At 36.6% G+C, this 26,987-nt stretch overlaps 1 protein-coding gene and 1 pseudogene across 10 annotated transcripts in view; one reads left to right on the plus strand and one right to left on the minus strand.

Moving 5' to 3' along the window:
• The window catches only part of LOC137240104 (uncharacterized), a 1,657,600-nt gene that overhangs the window by 755,089 nt on the left and 875,524 nt on the right, over nucleotides 1–26,987 (plus strand). The gene's annotated exons all lie outside the window — the stretch shown is intronic.
• On the minus strand, nucleotides 14,352–14,451 carry LOC137242965 (U6 spliceosomal RNA; annotated as a pseudogene).

Below are 26,987 nucleotides of genomic sequence, written 5' to 3' on the forward strand. Positions count from 1 at the left end.
AAGAGGGAGGAGAGTTAACGCCGTTAGTACAAACATACATACATACATACTACACACACATAATTATTGTTTGTAAAAAAAATATCTGTAAGCAATTATACATCCATACTACACACACATAATTGTTTGTAAACAAAGATTTCTGTAAGCAATAAAATACTCTTTGTTTTAAAATATCTATAAGCAATAGCATATCAGTTGTTTGTCTTATAAGTAACAATAGCCATAAGATAACACTACACTAAACACTTAAACAGTCTTAAGAACTTTATCTATACAACAAACAATAGTGAACCCAAATAGCTATCTACAGTCGTCGGTAAACATTAAACAATTAACAAGGGGATAATTGCTTGCGATAAGAACCGACGTATCTCAGTAGTATAAATATAACTAAGATTCATGTAAACAGGCAGTCTAAAGAATATCAATAAAGGGCACGCACTTCGGCGTAGTGAAAATTATGCGAGGCGTAGCATAACCTTTTTAAGGTTCAGTTGGTCTTATATATGACTATCAATTGAAATTTGACGCGTCCAACGCTTTTATTTAATTGTCTGGTCAAAGCCTAGATTGATGAGGAGTGTGATGACTAGTACCTAGGACCTGCCGAATTATTTTCTAGCTTTTAGTATTATTATTACTTCATGTAAATATTTTTTTTTTAAATAAAACCGTTTAACTTAAATTTTTTTTTAGAATTTTTTTTTTAAGTTCTTAGTCTTTATTTAATTGCCTATTATTTCTCATTCTGTTTAGTTCTTTTAGTGACTCATTATTACAAGGACTATTTCCTGGCAATTTGTGCAATCTAAGTCCTCAATGCATAATCCTTCCAAAGACTTTACTCGACTATACGCCACGTATGCTTGTCCCTCCTCGAACTCCACAATATTTTGATGTCACTTCTACCGGACTGTATGTAATATCTCTTCCAAATATGAGCCAAACCAGACATAATAGGTCGGTTTCTATTCATGTATGTATTATGTGTTCCAAATATGGACCAAATCGGACCACAAATACGATTTGTTTGAATATCTCGATCCTTGCACTGCCTAGCGGCGATTTTTTTCACAGGCCGTTTTCTATTCATGTGTGTACTATGTGTTCCAAATATGAACCAAATCGGACCACAAATACGACTTTTTGAACATCTCGATCCTTGCGCCACCTAGCGGTGATTTTTATTCATAAGGCGCTTTCTATCCATGCATGTATTATGTGTTCCAAATATGAGCTAAATCGGACGACAAATACAATTTTTTGAAATATTTCGAGCCATGCGCCACCTATCGGAGTTTGTTTTTTTTCTTATTATTACATTGTCATCGGGTTCTGAACTATATTCCAATTTTCAAGCTTGTAGCTTATCGGGAAGTAACTTAAATTTCAATTACAAAATTCGTGCCGGCCAGCCAGCCTGTCAAGTCAAGATAAATAAAACCGTTTAATTAAAAAAATGAATATAACTCACCGGAATTTATCCACAAACACAAAATCCAACAATTTCTCATCAGAAGTGTTGGAATACTGGCCTATTTCCCTGATAATCTGCACCAGCAAAGTATTCGATTTTTTTTTTTTCAAAAATCATGTACATTTCCAAAAATTGTTGAAAATGCCCCCATCAAGTTGCCTTCAAAGAAGGTCTGCGAACTTCCGATGCTCTTTTATACTTTGACAACTATGTCTATTGCGGCTGATCTAATCGCAAACACGTTTCCACCCTTAGCTTAGACTTCGAAAAGGCTTTCGACCGGTGTAAATGTTGTCTTGCGTCAATTAGAGAGCTGGAAATTTGCCAATATGATATATTGTCGTATCCAAGCTTTTCTTACCAATCGGAATTCAAAATAAAAATAAACAATGTGTTTTCAAACCTTTATAATTTACGAAACGGCATACCACAAGGCCACCCCGCGTCTGTTACGCTCTTACAATTGCTTTTGATGGCATTGGCCAAATAATATCGAAATACGGTAACATTTTCCACATTATGTATGCCCATGACGTTTTAGAGTTTTCTAAAACAACTAATCTCAATCTTGCACAAGAAAAATTCTTAAACACTTTGACCGACATCTCGAGTTTGGCGACATATTCGGGAGCAAGTTTATCCCCTAAAAAGCTTAATTTATATATATAAATATTATTATTGAAAATGTTGCTAATCTAAAGATTCTCGGAATTACTTTTGATAACCAATTCACTTTTAAATAACATTTTCTACTTTTAAGAATAACACTAGTTGCCAAGTTAAACATAGTCAAGTATTTGCTAGAAATTTCAAGGGACTGCGTAAGAGACAGGTATTTAATGTATGAAGCCACTCACGGTCAAAGAAAGGTAAAAATAACAGATGGAGCAGCCGCGAGTTCTCTAGAATACTACTTAGGACAGTCTTCTTCGATTGGATATGGCAGAAAATACCTTCCTCATCGCTTTTGCAGACGACGTGGCAGCTGTCAATAGGTGGATAGCTGATTACGGTCTCCAGCTATCAACAGCAAAGACAGAGTCCGAGTGTAGCACTTATTTATTTATTTATTTATTTATTATTTAAAGTCGACGACAAACTATGGTCGACTGCATAATATAAAAGATATATAAATATACAACTCAAAAGATAAAAGTTAAGATATATCGAGATTTCAACAATGTTATATTACAAACAAAGATATATACCGAAATCTTATACTGGCGGAATGCATCAGATTTCGCTCAGCATGATTTCGGAATGCAGTGGATTCCAATCTTCCTGTTGGAATGCAACAAGATTCCAATCAGCATGTCATGGGAATCCGGCAGTGCTAAGAGTAGTGTAATGAGGATACGCCATCACAAGGCATAAAAAAGTAACATTACCTGTGTTGTTGGAATGCACCGGATTCCAATCAGCTCGATGCCTGACCCATAAGATTATACTGCCGGAATGCATACGATTCCGATCAGTGACTCATGAAAAAGCATGTTTTTTACGTTGTTGGAATGCACCAGATTCCAATCAACACAGTACTGTCTTGTTCCTTCTTAATGATACATGTTGATAAATGTTCCTCCATCCTTAAACGAGATAGTTCCTGTTTTTTATGGAAGAAATAAAATGCCGGCAAATTAAATTAGCTTGTATCTCTTAAATTAGATAGGCAAGTATTGCATTACGTATAGTGGTAAAAGTACATTCGAGACTGATACAGCTATACAAGTCATTGTAGTGCGCGCACCAGATAAGAAGAGGATTATTTTTAGCAAAGTTTCGTCGACAAAGCGGTAAATAGAAAGGAACGTAGTGTCTGGATACTCTAGGGGGAACCGCAAAAAACAAGCGGCTGAGAAGGTCCGCAGAATCAATTTCCCCAATAATGAGCTTATGGATGAACAATACCCCCAGTAATATTCTCCGATTTTCCAGAATGGGTAAGTTAATAAGAAGAAGTCTACTTCTGTATGGAGGAAGGACTTGAGTCCCAATTAAGGCCGCGCAATGCAAATATCAAAAATTGCTTTTGAACTGACTCAAGACGCTTTATATGCTTTTGAGAAACAGGGGACCAAACGCATGAGCAATACTCGAGTATTGGACGAACCAGCGATGTGTAAAGAACCTTAGTGAGGTACGAATCATCGAACTCTTTAGCCCATCTTTTAACAAATCAAAGTAAACCCAACGCTTTGTTGGCAATAGATGAAATATGCATGTTAAAATTCAATTTCGGATCAAAAAGGACACCTAGATCATTTGCAATAGATATACGCTCCAAAGGCGTACCATCTATTACATAAGGTTTCAATGCTGGCTTCACTCGGTGAAATATCATATTCTTACATTTAGAGCAATTTAAAGCTAGTAAATTTGTTGTGCACCAACATTGGAACGAGTCCAAGTCGGCCTGAAGAAGATCCAAGGAACTCAAATCGGTAGGACAGTAAGTGTAGCAAAGTTTTACATCATCCGCATACATCCGACAGATTGCACTTGAACAGGACTTTTTTGGTCCGGTTAGAAAGATTAATAGGTGAAACGGAAAGCCCAGTAAATCAAGCTTATGAATAAGTAACTCATGGTTGACGGTATCAAATGCTTTGCTGAAGTCCGTGTAGATGACATCCGTTTGCTTGTTCGCTAAAAATCCTTCCATAACTATAGAGGTGAATACAAGCAAATTTGTAGTGGTTGACCTTTGACGAATGAAACCGTGTTGGCATGGAGATAAAAGACTAGAACACTGATATTGGAGTTGACTGGTAACAATCTGTTCATAGACTTTAGGAATGACTGAAAGTTTAGCAATACCCCTGTAGTTTTTAACTTTTGACCTACTACCTTTTTTATGCAGGGGTATAATAAAAGACTGTTTCCAAAGTGCCGGGAATGACGCAGATCCCAGAGATAGCTCAAATAATTTTAAAATAGGCTCATCGTCGTCATCAGTGCAAGCTTTTTTACCTCCAAAGGTTAATGAGGAAGGATACCCAGAAGTTTTCCGCTTTGAATTTACGAAACTGTAAAACTTTTTTGGATTTCTAAAAAATTGGGCTTTACAACAACTCAAGTAATTTTTATAACAAAGCTAATTAAGACGGTGAAATTTAGAACGAGCTATTAGATATGTAGATAGGTCTGCAGATGCTCCAGATTTCTTGAATCTGTTATAAAGCCTAGATTTAATGTTATTAAGTCTGATAAGTTGCCTTGAAAACCAAGGGGGATTATTCGAAAATAGGGTATAGCGAGTAGGAATGCAGGTATCAAATAAAATAAAATAAATAAAATAAAATAAAATAAAATAAAATATAGAGATAGCCGAATCGACATCAGTGCAAGCATAGAGATCCGACCAATCATGGGAAGCCAACAGATCATTGAGCATAATGGAATTCGCTTTGTAGAAGCATCTAGATCGGGGACGAGACTGTACTTGAATCCTACGGGGTAGGCTGATGTCAAGTTATATCTCTAGCGTAGGGTGAAGAGGGTCTTCTGGAAGGGATAAAGCTGGGATTTGCGTAAGGGCAGTACCCACCGAACCATCCACAAATACTAAATCCAGCATTTTATTTCCACTATTTGGAATATTGTTAATCTGTAAAAGAGATGAGTCTAACAAGCAATTGAGAAACTCATGTTGAGCAGTGGGAGTTAAAAAGTTGGAATCACTTATATTAACCCAACTAACTGTTGGCAAGTTAAAGTCACCAAAAACAACAAGTCGATCGTTATCTCCCAACTGCGAATGTAAATCGCAAATGGCCGAGCTATGACTAGCATAAACATCCATATCCGAACGAGGTGGTATATACGAACAGCAAATAATTACGCTATAGCTACCGAATGAAAGCCTAACTGCTATGAATTCGATATGAGAGATATTGTCCAGCGAAATCAACTCAGATGATAGGTTAGATTCAACAGCAATAAGGACACCTCCCGCTCTAGAGATGCGATCACGCCGAAAAACAGCATATTTATTTGAAAAAACCTTAGAATTATCAGGCTTTAGCCAGGTCTCCGTAAAAGCTACAACTTGTGCAGAAAAGTTGAAAGAATAAAGGAAGAATGGAACAAGTTTTGATCGCAAACCACGAACATTTTGGTAATTAATGAGAAGACGGGACAGATCAGCAATTACCTTTGTGTTGTTATTACTGTGTTCGTCATACCGTTTTTTGGCTGTAATAAAACAGGTTCGGCCCTCGCTTTTCTTGTGAACAAGTGAACCACAGTATGCTTAGGCCAAAAAGAGGAATCAAGTACCTTATCGAAATATTCATCTGAAAGGGATATTTTAAATGGGGAGATGTCTCTCTCATACTTAAAGTTAAATTTATATACATTGATGTTACTAGTGGGTGCAACACCAAGTTTAGAGCAAACGTAATGAGCAATATCATTTTCGGTAAGCGAGGCGTGTAATCGGGACATAAATACAGCCCTACGAGGTGGAACGGCAGTCACCTCCAAAGGAGTAGCGGATAGCGCACCAGAGAGCTGGGAAGGTGCGGCCGTTATAGATCAGTTGACAGAAAACGCATTGCTTGACCTAGCGTTGGTTATCGAGCCCGTCAAAGAAGTACTATTTTTTTCAGGTACACTTGTATCGCTAGCAACAACCCCAGTATCGGTAACTGTTATTGTTGGAGCTAAAGATACCGGTGCAGGTGTATTCTATTAAAAGGTTGCAGATGGATATCAACAACTGTATATCCGCTCTTAAATGCCATCAAGTTGACATCACCAACTGGGATGCAATCATTACTTATATTTGTTCGACAAAATTGCCTGAACTAACACTATCGCTTTGGGAACAGTCGGTCGAAAACAAGACGGACATATCGAAGTGGGAGGACATGGACAAGTTCCTTACAAATAGATTGCAAACATTGGAAAGTGTTTCAGGGTTCAGAGGGGCAAAGCCGAAAAGTCAGAAGTCATTTAGTTCAAAGAAATCCTCTTCAGAACCCTCGCAATAGGAGCTTGGCGCATACCAAACTAGTATTGCCAATAATGCGTGCAAAATCAAAAGAGCACAAAATTCATAGATGTCCCAGTTTCAAAAAGTTAGAGGTTAACAAAAGGACTAACTTTATTAAATCCAACGGCTGCTGCCTCAATTGCCTTTCATCGGGACATTCGGTGTCGATTTGTACTAGCTCATACAATTGCGACACTTGTCACTCTCGACAACATACACTTTTGCATTTATCGAAGGTTCGGTCTAATGCGACCAATAATTCATATATACCTTCGGAAAACATACAGTCCACTTCCAAACAAGCCCAACAAGGCGCGACTTTACTAGCGGTAACAAAACGCCTGCTAGCAACGTACAATCCCACCATGCTTATACAAGGAAAGGGGTTTTACTAGGTACGGCACGGATTAAAATCACTACAATGGTACAAAATATTCTGCCAGGGCGCTTATAGATTCAGGCTCAGAGTATTCCTTTGTTACGGAGATGCTCAAACAACCTGCCAACGCGTAAATTCATGGTCACGGTTTGGGCATCAATAATACGGTTTCTGCGCAGTTAAAAGAAGCATGCTTGATCCAACTGTGGTAACCTATCAACCCATTGATTTCGATCGAAGCTATGGTGCTGGTTTTACCACAGCTGACTGTGAATTCTGCCAACATGCCAAATTTTGGCGTATAAGCGGTTCTTCATCAACGAGCAAGTTGACATTGCTGTGGGTGGTGACTTTTATCCTCAAATAATATTGGAAGGTATTAATAAAAATGTGCTTAATACACTACTAGCCCAAGAAACTGTATTCGGGGGTGTTTTGACTGGTCATACGGACGCAGTCAAATAATCCAACCATCCGGTTTCATAAGTTAACGAAGTTTCACTAGATTGACTAGATTCACTAAATTGGGTAGCTTTTGGGAACTGGAAGATTTGCCAAAAGCAAAAATTCGCACTCATGAAGAGCAGCAGTGCGAAGAGCTGTTCAAACGTACAACCTTGCGGAATGATCAGGGAAGATACATCGTTTCACTACCTTTCCGATCACATTTCCCAACGAACACTAATTTAGGCCCTTCTTTAAGAAAAGCCTGTTAACAATTTTATTCAAATGAATCAAGACTAGGAAAAAGGCCCGATTTACAAAGGGAATATAATAGGTTGGTGATGGAATATGAATCCATGGGCCACGTGTCCAAATTATCTGGAATCTAGTCAGTTGATGCTACTGACACAAAATATCAGCGAAAAGTTTTTCGCTCTTGTCCGAATGAACCTATCAGTGTTTATGAATTAAAGACTGTGACTTTCGGCGTTACTTGTGCTCCTTACTTAGCAATTAGGACTTTATTACAACTAGCTGATGACTCGGAAACGTTATGCTATAAAAGATTAAAATGAAGTAATTGGTTTTGTGAGTTTTTATCATCAATGAGCGAATGCTTTTTATTCAAATATCGTCAGCTTATTTATACTAAATTATTACAAACATATTCTTACATACATATTTACTTTAAGCATACATACTTACATGCATATTTACCTTAAGCATACATACTTACATACCTACATACAACTCGATACAAAATATGTACCTACACACCTGTGTTGAGTTGTGACTTCTGTGGGTAATGCCACGTTCGCAAATTTGTTGGAATACAAATTTGGTTTGGTTGTGTGTTGTACACACACCTCATTAAATCGTGTGAATGGCTATGTCAGCAATAATTATCAGATACCTTTTTATGTGTTGATGAACATTTAGACTATTTTTGTTACAGGGTAGCATATTAGCAGATTTAAATATTTGGCATTAAATTGTTGGCTGTTTACACTACATCTCCCTTTTTTTCAGAATGATTATGCATTTTGAGAATGCATGAGCATTCTATTTTTTTTTTAGTTAATTATAAATTAATTCTACTTTTGTATTTTATGTTTGTAGGTTGAAAATTTACTTATTCTACTAATTTAAGTCTATTTTTGTGTATTATTATTTTCTTATTATTTATGATATGCTATTCTCTATGTTACTGGGAAATTTTTGCTTATACTCATTTCCTATTCTAGATGGGATTAAAGTGTCAGTAATTTTATTATCAGTATTTTCTACTTTATAGGGCATTAGAGTAAAATTATTATTTTCATCGATTTTTTGTTTACCTTATAGGGCCCTTTATATCTACTATCTAACTTATGACCTACTTCATTTTTTACTAACACTACATCTCCTATAGTTATTTAATTATAGTGAATATTTTTATAATAACTAATTTTTTGTTTTTCTTTTGCCTCTTTTACTAATTTAATGGCTCTATCCTGTGCTATTTGTAACCTATATTTAATTTCTTTATCGTAAGCCTCATAATTGTATAATGGGCTTACCGTATTTTCTTGTAAAAATTCGGAAGTCTGGGGTTTTTTGCCAAATATCAATTCGAATGGAAAATAGTTATGGACTGTAGATGGCGTAGTATTGTAACAATATGCAAAATATTTAAGATACTCATCCCAGTCATCTTTGTGAATGGATATGTATGAACGCACATATTCATTGAAAGTTCTATGGCTACGTTCAACAGTGCCTAATGTTTGGTGGTAATACGGCGTAGATGTTTTGTGTTCAATATTGATAAGCTTACATAGTTCGTCAAACAAGCTATTTTTAATTCAGATCCCATATCCATTATTATTGTTTTCTTTACTTCCATAAATTAAGATGAAATTTTCGAATATGGCTTTGTTTGCTCTGTATAGGAATTGCAACTAAGTATTTAGTCAAATCACATATCAGAGTGACAGCGTATTCGTTTCCATTTAATGATCTTGGTAAAGGTCCAATTGTATCTATTTGTACTGTTTCGAACGCCTTCGGTGGTGTTTCAGTCAAAATCATTGGTTCTTTTAAATTTTTATAAATTTTATTCTTATTACAATTTACGCATTTCTTTATATATTTTCTTATATCATTTTTCATATTTTTACAGTAATATTTTTGTCTTATTTTATTAGTTGTACGATTGATTCCGGGGGGGCCACCATTAACAGGATCATCGTGATATTTTTGAAGAATCTTTTTAATTTTATTATTTTCCGTCACATGCACAACCTCCCGAGTTAATGCAATAGTTACATTTTTGACAACTTTCGTACCTATATCCTTAAATGTGTCTACTCGAGTATATTTAAACAATTTTTCTCCTAAGGACAACTGTATTTTCTTAATTCCCATATTGCTGGCTTTTTCTATAAGCCTAGTAAAGAATTGGCCTAAGTCAATCTTCGCCTCAACAATTCGATTCTCTATATTTATTTCACTACAAATTTTCCTTCCTTTTTTGAAATATAATTTCGGAGGATCGAAAACGAGCTGGACTAGCCTTTTCACTTCACATTTATTAAGCGCTTCGTATATTATAGGGTTCTCTTTGTGACTTTTCTTCTCTTCATTTCTATTACTATTATTACTGGAATTCTTTTTATTTTGCGATCTTGTCATGACTTTAATTATTTTACATGCCTGTACTGACATTTCTTTCAAATCATTGATATCTATTCGTGACAGAGCGTCTGCCACGTAATTTTCTTTTCCGGCTATGTACTCCACCCCAAAGTCGTACTCTTCCAAATCTAACCTGATTCTAGTTAATTTAGATGAAGGGTTTTTCATTGAGAATAAATACGTTAAAGGGCGACGATCCGTTTTCACTGTGAATTTTCTGCCATAAACATATGGTCTAAAGTTTATAATTGCCCAATGTATGGCCGCTAATTCTTTTTCGATCGTGGCTTTGTTTATTTCGCCTTTTGTAAATGATCTTGAGGCATAGGCAATGGGTAATTGTTTTCCTTCATATTCTTGGCTTAGCACAGCACCGCAAGCATAACCACTTGCGTCGGTTGTAATAAAGAACTCTTTATCAGAATTGGGATATTGTAGGATATTTGGACTAACTAATGCATTTTTTAGGTAATTAAAAGATTTCTCGCAGTCGTCTGTCCAATTGAAAATTACATTTTTCTTACTAAGTCTTGTTAGAATCCTGGCGTATTCCGCGAAATTTGGAATGAATCTCCTATAATAATTACAAAATGCGACAAATCTTTTTGCTTCATCGGCATTTTTGGGAGTTGGGTAATTTTGAACAATTTTAAATTTGCTTGGGTCTGGTAAAATTCTCATACTTGTGCATTTATGTCCAAGATAAGTGACTTCTTGGCTGAAAAATATACATTTGTCCGGATGTAATTTTAAATTATATTTTCTGCATGTGGAGAATACATCCCGAAAATTTTTAATCATATGTTTTTCAGAGCATCCTAATACGACCAAATCGTCCATGTATAAGAATGCTTGTGATGGTTTTAGACCTGCAAATGCCAATGTCATCATCCTCTGGTAATCTTTTGAAACGATAAGTACCGTTATCCGCTGTAAAGGATGTGATATCTCTTGACTCTGCACTGAGTTCTATTTGGTGAAATCCTGACATTAAATCTAGGCATGAGAAATATTTAGTTCTTCCCAGTTGATCTAGAATATCATCTATTCTAGGCAAAAGGAATTTATCAGCTGTCAATTTTTTATTTATTTGTCTGAAATCAACAACTAATCTCCACCTTTTTTCTTCTTTGCCCGGGACGGATTTTTTACGTACCAATAAAATAGGGCTGTTGTACTCTGAGGTTGATGGTTCAACAATATCATCTTGAATTAGTTTATTTACTTGTTTATTTATTTCATTCTTATGTGCTTGGGGTAGTCTATAATTTTTAATATACACAGGAGTGTTATCTTTCAGATGCAACTTTTGTTTGTAAAAGTTTTTGGTCGTGATTGGTTCTGTTTCTAATGAGAAGATATCAACGAATTTTGAGCATAATGTGTTGAGTGATTTACTAGCGAAGGGCGGAAAATTTGTATTCAATCTTTCTAACTTTTATTTGTTATTAGCTTTACAGTGAGGTGTATTTTCAATTATTACATAATCCTCTAAACTTTCTGTTTTGCTGTCATAATCTTGAATGATTGCACGTTTATCTGTTGTATTTATTATTCTTATTAAAGCTTGATTTGAGTTTTCTATCGTGTTGGCTACAAAAATGCCATCAGTCAATTCTTGATAAGGTACTAATAGTTCCTTATTGTAACTATTGATATGAACCTGTCTAATTACTTCGGCCCTTGCGGGTATTGTAATGCTATTGATTGTTGGTTTATTTGCCATTTGTATAACTATATCTTCTGGGTAATCGTATGGTCGTAGTATTAGCTGTCACCATTTTTATTATAATCTAAAATGCAATTATATTTTTTAATGAATTCGAGTCCCAAAATTCCATCACATGGGATTGGGAAATTGTCTTCTACTATGTGAAATTTGTGTCTTATTAAAATACTATCATCTGTTAGATCTGCTTTTACTGTTCCAAGTGTGCTTATTATGCCTCGGCCAATATCTTTTAAATCTGTGAGTTATTTGTTGGGACATTACTGTCAATTTGACCCTTCTTTATTATTGAGATATCCGCTTCCGTTGGAGTGGAGTTTGCTGGTTTTCCTGTTGGTTTATACTACGGAGATTGCTCGTGTTATTCTGATTGGATGATCTTGACTGACCTCCAAAATTGCGTTTTGGGAAATTATTATTTTATCTATTGCTATTGTTATTATTATATCTGTTAGTATTACCCTAATATCTTCGGTTTTGGTTACCTCGATAATTATTATTTTGGTAGCTTCTTCGGAAGTTACCTCGGTAATTACCTTGTGAGCGCGTCAGGCGTAACACTGTATTTGGGTTACCCGTGACTTCAGTACAGCTATTCGTGAATTTTGAAATAGCCTCGTTCATAGGTGTGAACGTTCCTGCTTGCATTATCAGTTTAACTCTTTCGTTAGCCGAGTTCTTACACATGGCCTTTACAGCTGATTGTGTGGCATATTTGGTTGCCAGATCAGGTGCAAGACCGTCAGATATGTAAGAACCTTCCAACGATTTTGTTAATATTTCGATTTCAGCAGTGTACTGGTTAGCTGTTTTACTGTGCTGTTGGACGTTTAGGAGTTTTGCCGTCAAAACTTCTACAGATTCACCTTTAATTGCTGAACTCAACTTTTGCCTTATTGGGAGTATTGAATTTTTAGTGCTAAAAAGGTTTCTAGCTGTTCCCTTGAGCTTAGATTTTATCATGGAGACTGCTATGGTCTCGGGAGTATCCTTAATTTGTTCTAGGATATCTAGTGCGTCTAAGAAGCTATGTACGTTCTCATGTTTACCGTCAAACTCATGTAGAATTGACGACGCCGTTTTCAAGAATTCTTTTGCGGTTTGTGCCATTTTGTCTTTTCTTGTTTGACAGTTTGGTGTCTCTGTTAAAATTTCCTTTTGTTCCTGTTTTTCTTCTTCTTTTTGCTCTACTTCTGGCTCCTCTTCTAAATCGGAGGAGCAGGAATGTGCTAAAGTCTATTTCTATTTCCTTCTTGAAACTCGCTGGTACTATGACAATATCATATCTTACCAGTGAGTACACCAATTTGTCACGCTGGCAAAAATTTGATATGCTTGGTCTTTTCGATTGCCGTCTAGTTTACCGTTTAACTGTTGGATTATTTTTCCTATTCTGTTAAATGCTTCAGCTATTATTTTATGATGATTTACTTTTGTTTCTGCCTTTACTTTTCTATTTTTATTAATACATTAGTAAGATTTTTCTCCTATCGTTTTTTCTTCTATGAGAGGTTTTAATGATATCTTCCAATTTGCCCATTGGGGATGGCAGTTAAAATTTAGTTAAACCTTATCTAAACCGTCGGCGCGGCTGGCATATCGCTTTTTTAGGAATTTGTTATGGGTTGAGTAGAGTTTCAGAAACAAACTGATGCAGCTAACTACGCAGATGATTAGAAGCATGATCTTAATAGTATCTAGTGCCTCAGTATGGTCTACTACTTGGACTGAGTTTACAACGTTTGCCGTTGGTTTTTCTATTTTTGATTCTTGGCCTCCCATCGTAAAAAAATATGAATACAAAAATTTTTTTTTTTTTTTCTTTTATTAAAATTTTTTTTTTCAATATTTTAATCTGTTCTTCCCATAAATTGGACTTCCCACCTATATAACTCTTCAGCTGCTGTTGCGTGTGGGTTCCTAAAATTCCATATTGTTGGTTCCCCAGGCATCTCAATAAGTTTCCAATGACTTTTCAACCAAATTAGAGTTTTTTCCTCATCTACAATTTTAATTTCAATTTTAAGGTCTTCACGTGGGCCTTTTACATAAGTTTTAATTTTCCTTGGTCTTTCCATAATTTTAAATCATTAGTTTTACAAAATTGTATTTTATTTTTGTTTTCAACACCCTAATGTTTACATTGCTGGATTCGGTTTTTTATTTTTATAATTATTATTCCTTAATCCCTTAATTTCTTGTTTTAGTTGAATTTTTTCTGCCTAATTAGTGCTTAAATTTATTTTTTCATAGATCTTGGCTATTGTTTTTCGAATGCCAAATTGCTTTTCAATTTGACCGGCTTTGGAACTTTAGGCTCCTCAATTTTTTGAATCCTATTTCTCTTTCTGTACTCCTCGATTGTTATTGGCTTAGGGCCTTGCTTAGGTTTCTCAGGTGTTTCGTCTTCACCTTCTTGTAAATTTAAATTTAGTTTTACTAATTTGTCGAAAATTTGGTCAAATTGGCTTTGATTTTGTATGTCCTCTTCTGGGAACATAGCTCAATAATTAGTAACAAAAAGTTTTTACAGCGCAAATATAAATTTGTGCTTGTCAATAGCTGCCGTTAGGTTGCCCTGCTTAAAAATAATTTTTAAATTGTCAAAATTAAGCTAATATACATATTATACTTATAATTATTAGCTGCTAGTCCTGAACGCTTCACGATTTCGTTGTCATCATTGTGCAGGGCCATGCTGATCTTCTCTGTATCGTTCCAATGTATGTTTTGTTGAGGTCTTCCAATAGCCGCAATTTTTACTTTGGTGCCCGAATTTAAATATCATGTCTCTTCTTTTTTTTTCTTTTAAAAGGCTTAGGCTGTAATCAGCCAGTAAAATCCTTTTCAATGAATTAGGCTGAATAATCAGGCAGTAGAATCATAGGCAGGATCGCCATATAAAAGATTAAAATGAAGTAATTGGTTTTGCGAGTTTCTAACATCAATGAGCGAATGCCTCTTATTCAAATATTTTCAGCTTATTTATACTAAATTATTCTAAACGTATTCCTACCTATATATTTACTTCAAGCATACATACTTACATGCATATTTACCTTAAGCATACATACTTACATACCTACATACAACTCGATAAAAAATATGTACCTACACACATTTGTTGAGTTGTGACATCTGTGGGAAATGCATAGTTCGCAAATTTGTTGGAATGCAAATTTGGTTTGTTTGTGTGCTGTACACACACCTGTATTAAATAGTGTGAATGGCTATGTCAGCAACAATTATTAGATGCCTTTTTATGTGTTGATGAACATTTAGACTATTTTTGTTACAGGGTAGCATATTAGCTGATTTAAGTATTTGGCATTAAATTTTTGGCTGTTTACACTACAATTTCCAATTGCATCGGACATTTTGCGAAATTATATGTACGTTAATCACGTTACGGTTTTAAAATTAGCTGGGTTTCCATTACGAAAATGTACTCTAATTTTAGTGAATTTTTACTTATCTTTTGCATGAAGATTTTCTCGAATTCAAGGATACGAGCAGTGCTAAAGCGCTTGGCATAAAATGGAATTCTCATTCTGACCATTTCTATTTTAAGGTCAAATCAATGGAAACAAATAAAATTCTAATTAAGAGAGAGATACTTTCGGCTATTACCAAGCTTGTAGATCCATTAGGGTGGTTGGCGCCAATTATTATAGTTGGGAAAATTCTTATGCAGAATATCTGGTTAGAGGGTACTAATTGGGATGAACCGGTTTCACCAGCCAAACAGGATCAGTGGCACATTTTCGCACAAAACTACGTTGGAATCGAACAGATAAGGATTCCACGATGGGTACTCTTTTCACCAACGGACAACGTCGAGATTCTGCGATGCATCGGAGAAGGCTTATGTTGCTGCCATATATCTACGGGTGGAAATGGAGGACGGCATACACGTCAACGCAAAAACCAGAGTCGCTCCAGTCAAAACTGTTTCTCTTCTGCGCTTGGAGCTTTGCGGGTCCGTTCTACTCGCAGAAATTATTGAATTGGTTATAAACAGTCTTGATTTAGGTAATCTTAAACTACGTCTTTGGACCGATTCTACAATAGTACTCGCATGGATAGGCAAACTTCCATGTTCATGGTCTGCTTTCGTGGGCCATCGCATTACTAAAATACTAGATAAAGTAGGGAATTCCAGTTGGTCGCATGTAGATTCCGCAACCAACCCAGCGGACTTAGTTAGTAGAGGTGTGTTAGCACACGAGTTGCTCAACAATTCCTTGTGGTGGCAGGGTCCTTCTTGGCTTCAAGAAGATAAAGCAAAATGGCCGCCACAAAATACAGACTTTACTACTAATAATGAGGAGAAAAGGGTTAAAGCCCATACTGCAACCACAGGTATTATCAGTGATATTCTTGTTAGATTTTCTAACCTACCTAGAGCTTTGAGAGTGATTTCATATATTTTCCGGTTCGTTCAAAGAACAAATCCAAAATCAAAATCCTCTTTTAACCCACCTTCTTGCTCAATCGCAGCGACCGAAGTTAAGTCAACGATTAATCGTTTAATATCCAGTGCACATAGGCAATACTATAGTTCGGAAATCATAAAACTAAATGCAGGAGAACTCATAGATTCAAAGAGTGAAATACTTTCCCTCAATACCTTTTTTGAGGAAGAAGAGGTTTTGAGTATAAAGGGGCGCCTTGAGGCATCGCCAAATTTACCTTTCAATGAACGTTGTCCCATCATTCTCCCATATCATTGTAGGTTATCTCGTCTCATAGTTCAATACCACATACCACTTCATGGTGAAAACCAACTTCTGTTGCGACTTATCAGAACACAATATTGGATTCCAAGAGTAAAAACAATGATAAGGTCCATTATTCATAACGGTAAAAGCTAAACGATTTATAGAAAACGGTCGCAAAGCAAAACCTGCTTATGGGGGCACTACCGAAGTAGCGAACTACTTTTTCGCGAGCATTTACCAACACAGGGATGGATTTCACAGGACAGTTTGCTATAAAAAGTTATCGCGATCGTGGCTGCCGTATTTCTAAGGGTTATGTTTGTTTATTTGTTTGCTTTGCTTCCAAAGCTACTCATTTAGAAGCCACAAGTGACTTAAGCTCTGCATCCTTTCTGGAATCTTTTCACAGGTTCATTGCAAGACGACGATGCCCACAAAATATGTTTTCCGACTACGGAACAAATTTCGTCGGAGCTTCAAGATAAAAAATAAATGTAAGGCGCGATAACCTCCGAAGAGATCTAAGGCCGAGCTTCTCTTCCAATTTGCGTCGTGCTCCTCTTGATTTTTCCCTACAAATTGTCCGGACGGGACCTACATGTTTTATGCCGACTCCGAACGGCATCTGCAAGGCAGATGAGTTTTCACTGAGAGCTTTTCATGGCAGAAATACAATCGGAGCGCTTGCCAGACACTGCCGAGGGGCGACCCCGCTTAGAAAAATTTTCTTCTAATTGAAAAATCTTATTTCTAAAATTTTTGATGTTGCTTTGCCCGGGAGTTGAACCCAGGGCATACGGTGTGATAGGCGGAGCACGATACCATCACACCACGGTGGCCGCCAGAGCCACGCGGAGCTTAAAACCTTTATGGCGGATGCGCGTGACAACACTTTATCAAAGCATGCACATCAATTACTGCAATGGTAGTTCATACCGCCATCTGCACCGCATATGGGGGGTATCTGGGAAGCGGGCATTAAAAGCTTTAAATCACATTTCAGAAAGGTAGCATTCGAGGGAAAATATACGTTTGAGGAATTTAGCACGCTCCTATGTCGAATAGAGTCGTGTCTCAATTCGCGACCTTTAAACCCTGCATCAAATTAACCTTCTGATTTAGAACCTCTTTCCCTGGGCCATTTCTTAGTAGGAGGACATCTCTTAGCCCCACCAGAATTAGATACGAATGAAAACTCGGCTTCAATTGTTAATCGGTGGGAGAAACTGAAGACTCTTCACCGGAAGTTTTGCCGAAGATGGAAAACCGAGTATCTAGCTGAACTACACAAACAGAATAAATGGAAGCATCCTCAAACTAACATGAAAATTGGAGATCTTGTCGTCATCAAAGAGGATAACTTGCCACCTAACCAAAGGAGAATGGGAAGATTGGTCAATTTGTACCCCGGTTCCCATGACCGAGTTCGCGTCGTAGCCTTGTTAAAGAAAATGGTGAAGTTACACGACCCTTAGCCAAGTTGGTACTACTACCACCAGAACCCCTGAAAATGATGAACTTACTGCTAGGGAAACCAGATCTAGCATAAGCCCTATCAAACCAAACAATAACAAGGAAACACAACAACAACAAAAATTCCATGTAAATTAAAACAAATTAATTTTAGCACTCACCATCAAGATGAACGTTTCTGCTGATGTTGGGGCTGCCACTCTTGTTTTCTAATGCAGGCAGTTGTGGGATTTTTTTTTTTTTTTCAAACCGGATCTCGGCCATTTAATCCGGAAAATAAAAGAGAAAAAACCTGGTTATTGACAGTAATCCCTCTGCATGGAAATCTAGCCACTTGGGCTGTGAAATTTTGGAGTATTTAAAGGCAAGAAATTGTATCTTTCTTTATCGTCTGATGGCGGAGAAAAAGCCTAATTACCTATATGAGAAATTGATATTTCCAAGGTCTGGCCGACTAAATTACTTGATTGTTCCCAACTTTTCTCTCCTACCCTCTGCAAGACTATTTTTTGTCAACGCTGTTTGTCTTTGGAATTCCATCCCAACTTCTATTAAGAATGGTCTAAATAAAACCAACTTTAAGAAAACTTTATATTCATACTTTCACTGATTTATATATGTACAACGATGAGATTTGCTATATATGTTTTCATTTATATAATATTTATCATATAGTTAGTTAAATTCTTTAATTATATATATATATATATATATAGTAGTAGTACTACTACTTATATATATATAATTTTTGTTATTGTGTGCAAATGTTCAATTTTTTCATTTTATTTCAATGTTTTACCATTACTATTAATATTTAGTTTTAAGCTTGCTCATGAGTAACTTATATATTTCTTGTATATTTAACTGTTGTGCTAGAAAAGCTCATTTATCGATCTTATTGCACTAATACATTGTTTTAAATAAATTGAAATTGAATTGAAATTGAATCCAATTAATCATTGATATTTGAGCTACAAATAAAAACAAATTTCTTCAAAACGAAAGCTTTTCAGGATTTCATATCCCTTTCGACTCATGGAAATCCACTTTTTTACATTCAATAAAAGACAATTAAAACTTCAAAAACAATACCTAGATTAAAATGAAGTAATTGGTTTTGCGAGTTTCTAACATCAATGAGCGAATGCCTCTTATTCAAATATTTTCAGCTTATTTATACTAAATTATTCTAAACGTATTCCTACCTATATATTTACTTCAAGCATACATACTTACATGCATATTTACCTTAAGCATACATACTTACATACCTACATACAACTCGATAAAAAATATGTACCTACACACATTTGTTGAGTTGTGACATCTGTGGGAAATGCATAGTTCGCAAATTTGTTGGAATGCAAATTTGGTTTGTTTGTGTGCTGTACACACACCTGTATTAAATAGTGTGAATGGCTATGTCAGCAACAATTATTAGATGCCTTTTTATGTGTTGATGAACATTTAGACTATTTTTGTTACAGGGTAGCATATTAGCTGATTTAAGTATTTGGCATTAAATTTTTGGCTGTTTACACTACAATTTCCAATTGCATCGGACATTTTGCGAAATTATATGTACGTTAATCACGTTACGGTTTTAAAATTAGCTGGGTTTCCATTACGAAAATGTACTCTAATTTTAGTGAATTTTTACTTATCTTTTGCATGAAGATTTTCTCGAATTCAAGGATACGAGCAGTGCTAAAGCGCTTGGCATAAAATGGAATTCTCATTCTGACCATTTCTATTTTAAGGTCAAATCAATGGAAACAAATAAAATTCTAATTAAGAGAGAGATACTTTCGGCTATTACCAAGCTTGTAGATCCATTAGGGTGGTTGGCGCCAATTATTATAGTTGGGAAAATTCTTATGCAGAATATCTGGTTAGAGGGTACTAATTGGGATGAACCGGTTTCACCAGCCAAACAGGATCAGTGGCACATTTTCGCACAAAACTACGTTGGAATCGAACAGATAAGGATTCCACGATGGGTACTCTTTTCACCAACGGACAACGTCGAGATTCTGCGATGCATCGGAGAAGGCTTATGTTGCTGCCATATATCTACGGGTGGAAATGGAGGACGGCATACACGTCAACGCAAAAACCAGAGTCGCTCCAGTCAAAACTGTTTCTCTTCTGCGCTTGGAGCTTTGCGGGTCCGTTCTACTCGCAGAAATTATTGAATTGGTTATAAACAGTCTTGATTTAGGTAATCTTAAACTACGTCTTTGGACCGATTCTACAATAGTACTCGCATGGATAGGCAAACTTCCATGTTCATGGTCTGCTTTCGTGGGCCATCGCATTACTAAAATACTAGATAAAGTAGGGAATTCCAGTTGGTCGCATGTAGATTCCGCAACCAACCCAGCGGACTTAGTTAGTAGAGGTGTGTTAGCACACGAGTTGCTCAACAATTCCTTGTGGTGGCAGGGTCCTTCTTGGCTTCAAGAAGATAAAGCAAAATGGCCGCCACAAAATACAGACTTTACTACTAATAATGAGGAGAAAAGGGTTAAAGCCCATACTGCAACCACAGGTATTATCAGTGATATTCTTGTTAGATTTTCTAACCTACCTAGAGCTTTGAGAGTGATTTCATATATTTTCCGGTTCGTTCAAAGAACAAATCCAAAATCAAAATCCTCTTTTAACCCACCTTCTTGCTCAATCGCAGCGACCGAAGTTAAGTCAACGATTAATCGTTTAATATCCAGTGCACATAGGCAATACTATAGTTCGGAAATCATAAAACTAAATGCAGGAGAACTCATAGATTCAAAGAGTGAAATACTTTCCCTCAATACCTTTTTTGAGGAAGAAGAGGTTTTGAGTATAAAGGGGCGCCTTGAGGCATCGCCAAATTTACCTTTCAATGAACGTTGTCCCATCATTCTCCCATATCATTGTAGGTTATCTCGTCTCATAGTTCAATACCACATACCACTTCATGGTGAAAACCAACTTCTGTTGCGACTTATCAGAACACAATATTGGATTCCAAGAGTAAAAACAATGATAAGGTCCATTATTCATAACGGTAAAAGCTAAACGATTTATAGAAAACGGTCGCAAAGCAAAACCTGCTTATGGGGGCACTACCGAAGTAGCGAACTACTTTTTCGCGAGCATTTACCAACACAGGGATGGATTTCACAGGACAGTTTGCTATAAAAAGTTATCGCGATCGTGGCTGCCGTATTTCTAAGGGTTATGTTTGTTTATTTGTTTGCTTTGCTTCCAAAGCTACTCATTTAGAAGCCACAAGTGACTTAAGCTCTGCATCCTTTCTGGAATCTTTTCACAGGTTCATTGCAAGACGACGATGCCCACAAAATATGTTTTCCGACTACGGAACAAATTTCGTCGGAGCTTCAAGATAAAAAATAAATGTAAGGCGCGATAACCTCCGAAGAGATCTAAGGCCGAGCTTCTCTTCCAATTTGCGTCGTGCTCCTCTTGATTTTTCCCTACAAATTGGCCGGACGGGACCTACATGTTTTATGCCGACTCCGAACGGCATCTGCAAGGCAGATGAGTTTTCACTGAGAGCTTTTCATGGCAGAAATACAATCGGAGCGCTTGCCAGACACTGCCGAGGGGCGACCCCGCTTAGAAAAATTTTCTTCTAATTGAAAAATCTTATTTCTAAAATTTTTGATGTTGCTTTGCCCGGGAGTAGAACCCAGGGCATACGGTGTGATAGGCGGAGCACGATACCATCACACCACGGTGGCCGCCAGAGCCACGCGGAGCTTAAAACCTTTATGGCGGATGCGCGTGACAACACTTTATCAAAGCATGCACATCAATTACTGCAATGGTAGTTCATACCGCCATCTGCACCGCATATGGGGGGTATCTGGGAAGCGGGCATTAAAAGCTTTAAATCACATTTCAGAAAGGTAGCATTCGAGGGAAAATATACGTTTGAGGAATTTAGCACGCTCCTATGTCGAATAGAGTCGTGTCTCAATTCGCGACCTTTAAACCCTGCATCAAATCAACCTTCTGATTTAGAACCTCTTTCCCTGGGCCATTTCTTAGTAGGAGGACATCTCTTAGCCCCACCAGAATTAGATACGAATGAAAACTCGGCTTCAATTGTTAATCGGTGGGAGAAACTGAAGACTCTTCACCGGAAGTTTTGCCGAAGATGGAAAACCGAGTATCTAGCTGAACTACACAAACAGAATAAATGGAAGCATCCTCAAACTAACATGAAAATTGGAGATCTTGTCGTCATCAAAGAGGATAACTTGCCACCTAACCAAAGGAGAATGGGAAGATTGGTCAATTTGTACCCCGGTTCCCATGACCGAGTTCGCGTCGTAGCCTTGTTAAAGAAAATGGTGAAGTTACACGACCCTTAGCCAAGTTGGTACTACTACCACCAGAACCCCTGAAAATGATGAACTTACTGCTAGGGAAACCAGATCTAGCATAAGCCCTATCAAACCAAACAATAACAAGGAAACACAACAACAACAAAAATTCCATGTAAATTAAAACAAATTAATTTTAGCACTCACCATCAAGATGAACGTTTCTGCTGATGTTGGGGCTGCCACTCTTGTTTTCTAATGCAGGCAGTTGTGGGATTTTTTTTTTTTTTTCAAACCGGATCTCGGCCATTTAATCCGGAAAATAAAAGAGAAAAAACCTGGTTATTGACAGTAATCCCTCTGCATGGAAATCTAGCCACTTGGGCTGTGAAATTTTGGAGTATTTAAAGGCAAGAAATTGTATCTTTCTTTATCGTCTGATGGCGGAGAAAAAGCCTAATTACCTATATGAGAAATTGATATTTCCAAGGTCTGGCCGACTAAATTACTTGATTGTTCCCAACTTTTCTCTCCTACCCTCTGCAAGACTATTTTTTGTCAACGCTGTTTGTCTTTGGAATTCCATCCCAACTTCTATTAAGAATGGTCTAAATAAAACCAACTTTAAGAAAACTTTATATTCATACTTTCACTGATTTATATATGTACAACGATGAGATTTGCTATATATGTTTTCATTTATATAATATTTATCATATAGTTAGTTAAATTCTTTAATTATATATATATATATATATATAGTAGTAGTACTACTACTTATATATATATAATTTTTGTTATTGTGTGCAAATGTTCAATTTTTTCATTTTATTTCAATGTTTTACCATTACTATTAATATTTAGTTTTAAGCTTGCTCATGAGTAACTTATATATTTCTTGTATATTTAACTGTTGTGCTAGAAAAGCTCATTTATCGATCTTATTGCACTAATACATTGTTTTAAATAAATTGAAATTGAATTGAAATTGAATCCAATTAATCATTGATATTTGAGCTACAAATAAAAACAAATTTCTTCAAAACGAAAGCTTTTCAGGATTTCATATCCCTTTCGACTCATGGAAATCCACTTTTTTACATTCAATAAAAGACAATTAAAACTTCAAAAACAATACCTACCGAAAAGGATAAATACGAAATTCGATTTTATATTGTCACACTCTAATAGCAGTGCCACGGAGGATTACACAATTTATAAACGCACATAAAAAAGTAAAAAAAAAAACACATTTTCACTTTTCTTCAAATTTGAATATAAAATTATTCAGCACATAATTTTGCGTTCACTAGTGCTTCTGACTTAACATTTTTAGGTCAAAGCCTCATTTTTCACTAAACGATAATTTTTTTCTCGAGAATTTTTTTTTTTAACACACCGACCCACCCTAATGCTCACATTCAATGTATAAATTTACACAACATAAATATTATACCGCCAGGACGTTTATAAAAAATTACATTGATTTTCAGAAATGATCATATTTCTGATGTTAGGCCAATACACTTGGGTGTATTTCTTATCACCCTGTTTTTTGTTCGCACAAACTTGTCACTTACCGGCACTTTGTTTTGATTTTGTTTTCTTTTCGTCACTATCGCATAAAAAGAATTCATGAGTGGGCGGCCATCATGAAAGTATGGGTTGAAAATTTTTCACAATTCCATAAATGCACCAAAGTATCGAGAATATCATTATGCAGTGTTCACACTAACTGCAAGATCACACTACCGACATGAAATTTGTCGAAAATGTGTACGTTCACTACATAAGCCATATTAGAGGCAATATTAATGAAAATTAAGGGGAAGGGGGAGGATACTAAATGCTGAAGATTTAATTTACTTATTTCACAAAAATGCTTCTCTTTGAAACCTTTATTTTCTTTCGCGATCGAAGATCTAATAAAGAAATACAATTTCTTGACCTCAATTAACTGCAAAGCTTGGATTCCTGGGTAAAATCACATACTTGCCACCCAGAAATATCATAGTTTCTAGCAGCTGTCATAAAAACTGCTAAACCAATTCAGTCCCTCATTTAAAATATATTAAAATATTTCTCGCCAGCATATATACATGACATTTTCCATCCAGTGATTATAACTTCTAAGGGGAAAAATGTCATTAAAGCAAAATGACCCGATACTCGGCTATGCGAAAACGCATTGATTTAGGGCCAGTACAGCCTTAAATGTAAATTTTGTGGACAGTATCATCCGATTCGGCTTTGCCTAATCTTTCGAAATGAGAAACCAGAGGATCTTTTCCGGGCAGTGCTCATTCATCGATAGTACACGAATTGTCTGGCTCATCGGTCTGACCATTGCACGAATGAGGGAAAAGATGTCGACGATGCAACGACGACCATACTCTTCTCCATATATACACACCAGTCGACCCCAAAAGAAGCATCCGTGGTCGAAGTGGAAACTAATCCCTCCCGCTCTGAGCTGGAGGAAGGTGAATTACCTGTCTCAGAAGCGAAAACCAGTGCTTCCCACGGATACAGTAATAAGGAAAGGGAGTCCGAAGCACTCCCTCCTATACGAAGCAGCGGGCGACAGTCAAACGGCGATTTAGACCATTGTTACAACATGAAAAAACGAAATAAAATGCGGCACAAGCTCTTAAGCCGTACTATCATCAGAATGCTGACATACATCGCCACAACCAGCATAAGCACCGGAGTAAAGTGGAACCCTATGCTTTCCAGCCTCTGGCTCGAATTAATTTTCGATCGGTGTTCAGGAACCTGCTGCATTTCTGAGCATCCAAGTCACCACAATGATCGAGCCGACCGCGGTCATTTAGGTCGAATCAGGAGGTCGACTACATTTAATTCGGGCCCTAATTGACTCAAGCGCCAGCACTTCTACTATCGCGGATGGCCTGGCCAAGGAGTTAAAGCTGACAACTCCGGCTACAAACCATCAAAAGGTTACAGTTATTTTTATAATCCTGCCCCGGTACGCCTAGTAGTAGGAGCAGACGTGTTCCCTAAGATATACAGGGGCACTATTCCAGCAGCCACGATTGGTCCACTACTGGCCCAAGATACCATCTTTGGGTTTGTGCTACCAGGGGCCTGTTAATTAATATACTTATATATTAAAATTGTTAAACCTTTATACTAAAATTTTGAATTTACATATATGAATGGTTGAACTTTATACAATCAACTTGTTGAATTTATACATGTGTTTTTTATTCGCTAATCAAATGAATTTATAATACAATAAGTGATACTGAAATTTTGAATACACGTATATAACCTTCTTTATTTCTGAAATTGTTCCCACAGGGGACGACTGCCGAACTTGTAAACCTGAATCTTGTTGGCTGCCTGCTGTTCTTCTAGGCGATTGCTTATAGCAAGGGGCCGGCATGTTTATGCCCACGGTCCAAAACATAAATGTTTTAAGTAGCCCTAGTATGCGAGATATTAACATTATATTAACTACAAGAATGGAATAATCTTAGAAGCCAACCTAATATTAACGCACGCCAGTCATTTTCTGTCAAAAATGTCTCATGCACATACAACTTGTATGAGAGCAACCCAAATTGAATATGCTGCGTGAAAACCTAACTCGGTTTCCAATTTTTGTTCTGAGTGACATTTAGATTTGACGTTTACACACATGCTTTACATTGTCGCAACGCATGCTTATTTGGGTTAGGGCAAAAAACGCCTGTTGTTTGCGTGCGCTAAACAAAAGCAGTGCGGTTGTATTAGGTTGGCTTGTTACTGTTTTCACGGGTTAGCAAAATTTCTGAAAACGGTGGCTCTTCCACTTCGTCTGCGATAATCAAGCAGCACACTCCAGCCACCATGATCCACGTAATTAATATCAACCTGAAATTAAATATACATTAATATACATACATATTGTAACGAATTTTGGGAAATTTCGCTTATCTGAAACCTTCTGCTAACGTTCGAATCGCTAAGCTGTTGAATAAATCACTCCAATATTCTGTATTGCAAAATGATCTATACTACTTTGGGAGTAGTACAATTATACTTCACAATTATTCTTCACTTCGCAACTGATTGCGTGTTTAAATCAAACTGATTAGTCATGCCTCAGCTTGCGCTGCTTTTATACTCTCTTTTACCTCGTCTACATATTTCTACTAAGGTCTAGACGTTTCGCCTTCTAGAATAGTTGTATCTCCTTCTTGGTAATTTCTATATACATGTATATTTGTAGTTTATGTTTATCTTATAGCCATATGCGGGTGTATGTGTGAGTAACTACTTCGGGTGATGATTATGTATGTATGTGTGTAAATGATGATTGATTTGTTTATGGTCACAAGAGTGGCAGTTTCCTTATTGCTGTTGTGCCTTTACTTACTAACAGCATAGTGATGCTAAAATTCACCACACTGCCCTCTACCTAAGTCGGATCGCCCGATCAGACAAATTTTCTGATATAAACACTGCCAGTCTTTCCAAATGAACCACTTTCATTTTGTTTCGTGGTTTGCCAATGGTTTGTATACGGTAAACTACATCGCTGATCCGTTTTACAACTTTGTATGGGCCTTCCTAATTACACTGCAATCGGGGCAAACCTTTTTTCCGTTGTGGGTTGTATAACAGCACCAAATCTCCTTCCCGAAAACCTTCCAAATTAATTGCTTTATCGTATCTGGCTTTCACCTTGTGGCTCATAATCTTTGTTCGTTGCCTTACGAGAACGTGTATTTCTCTCATCTCTTC

This window comes from Eurosta solidaginis, chromosome 2, assembly GCF_040869045.1.
Source record: "Eurosta solidaginis isolate ZX-2024a chromosome 2, ASM4086904v1, whole genome shotgun sequence".
NCBI lineage: Eukaryota > Metazoa > Arthropoda > Insecta > Diptera > Tephritidae > Eurosta > Eurosta solidaginis.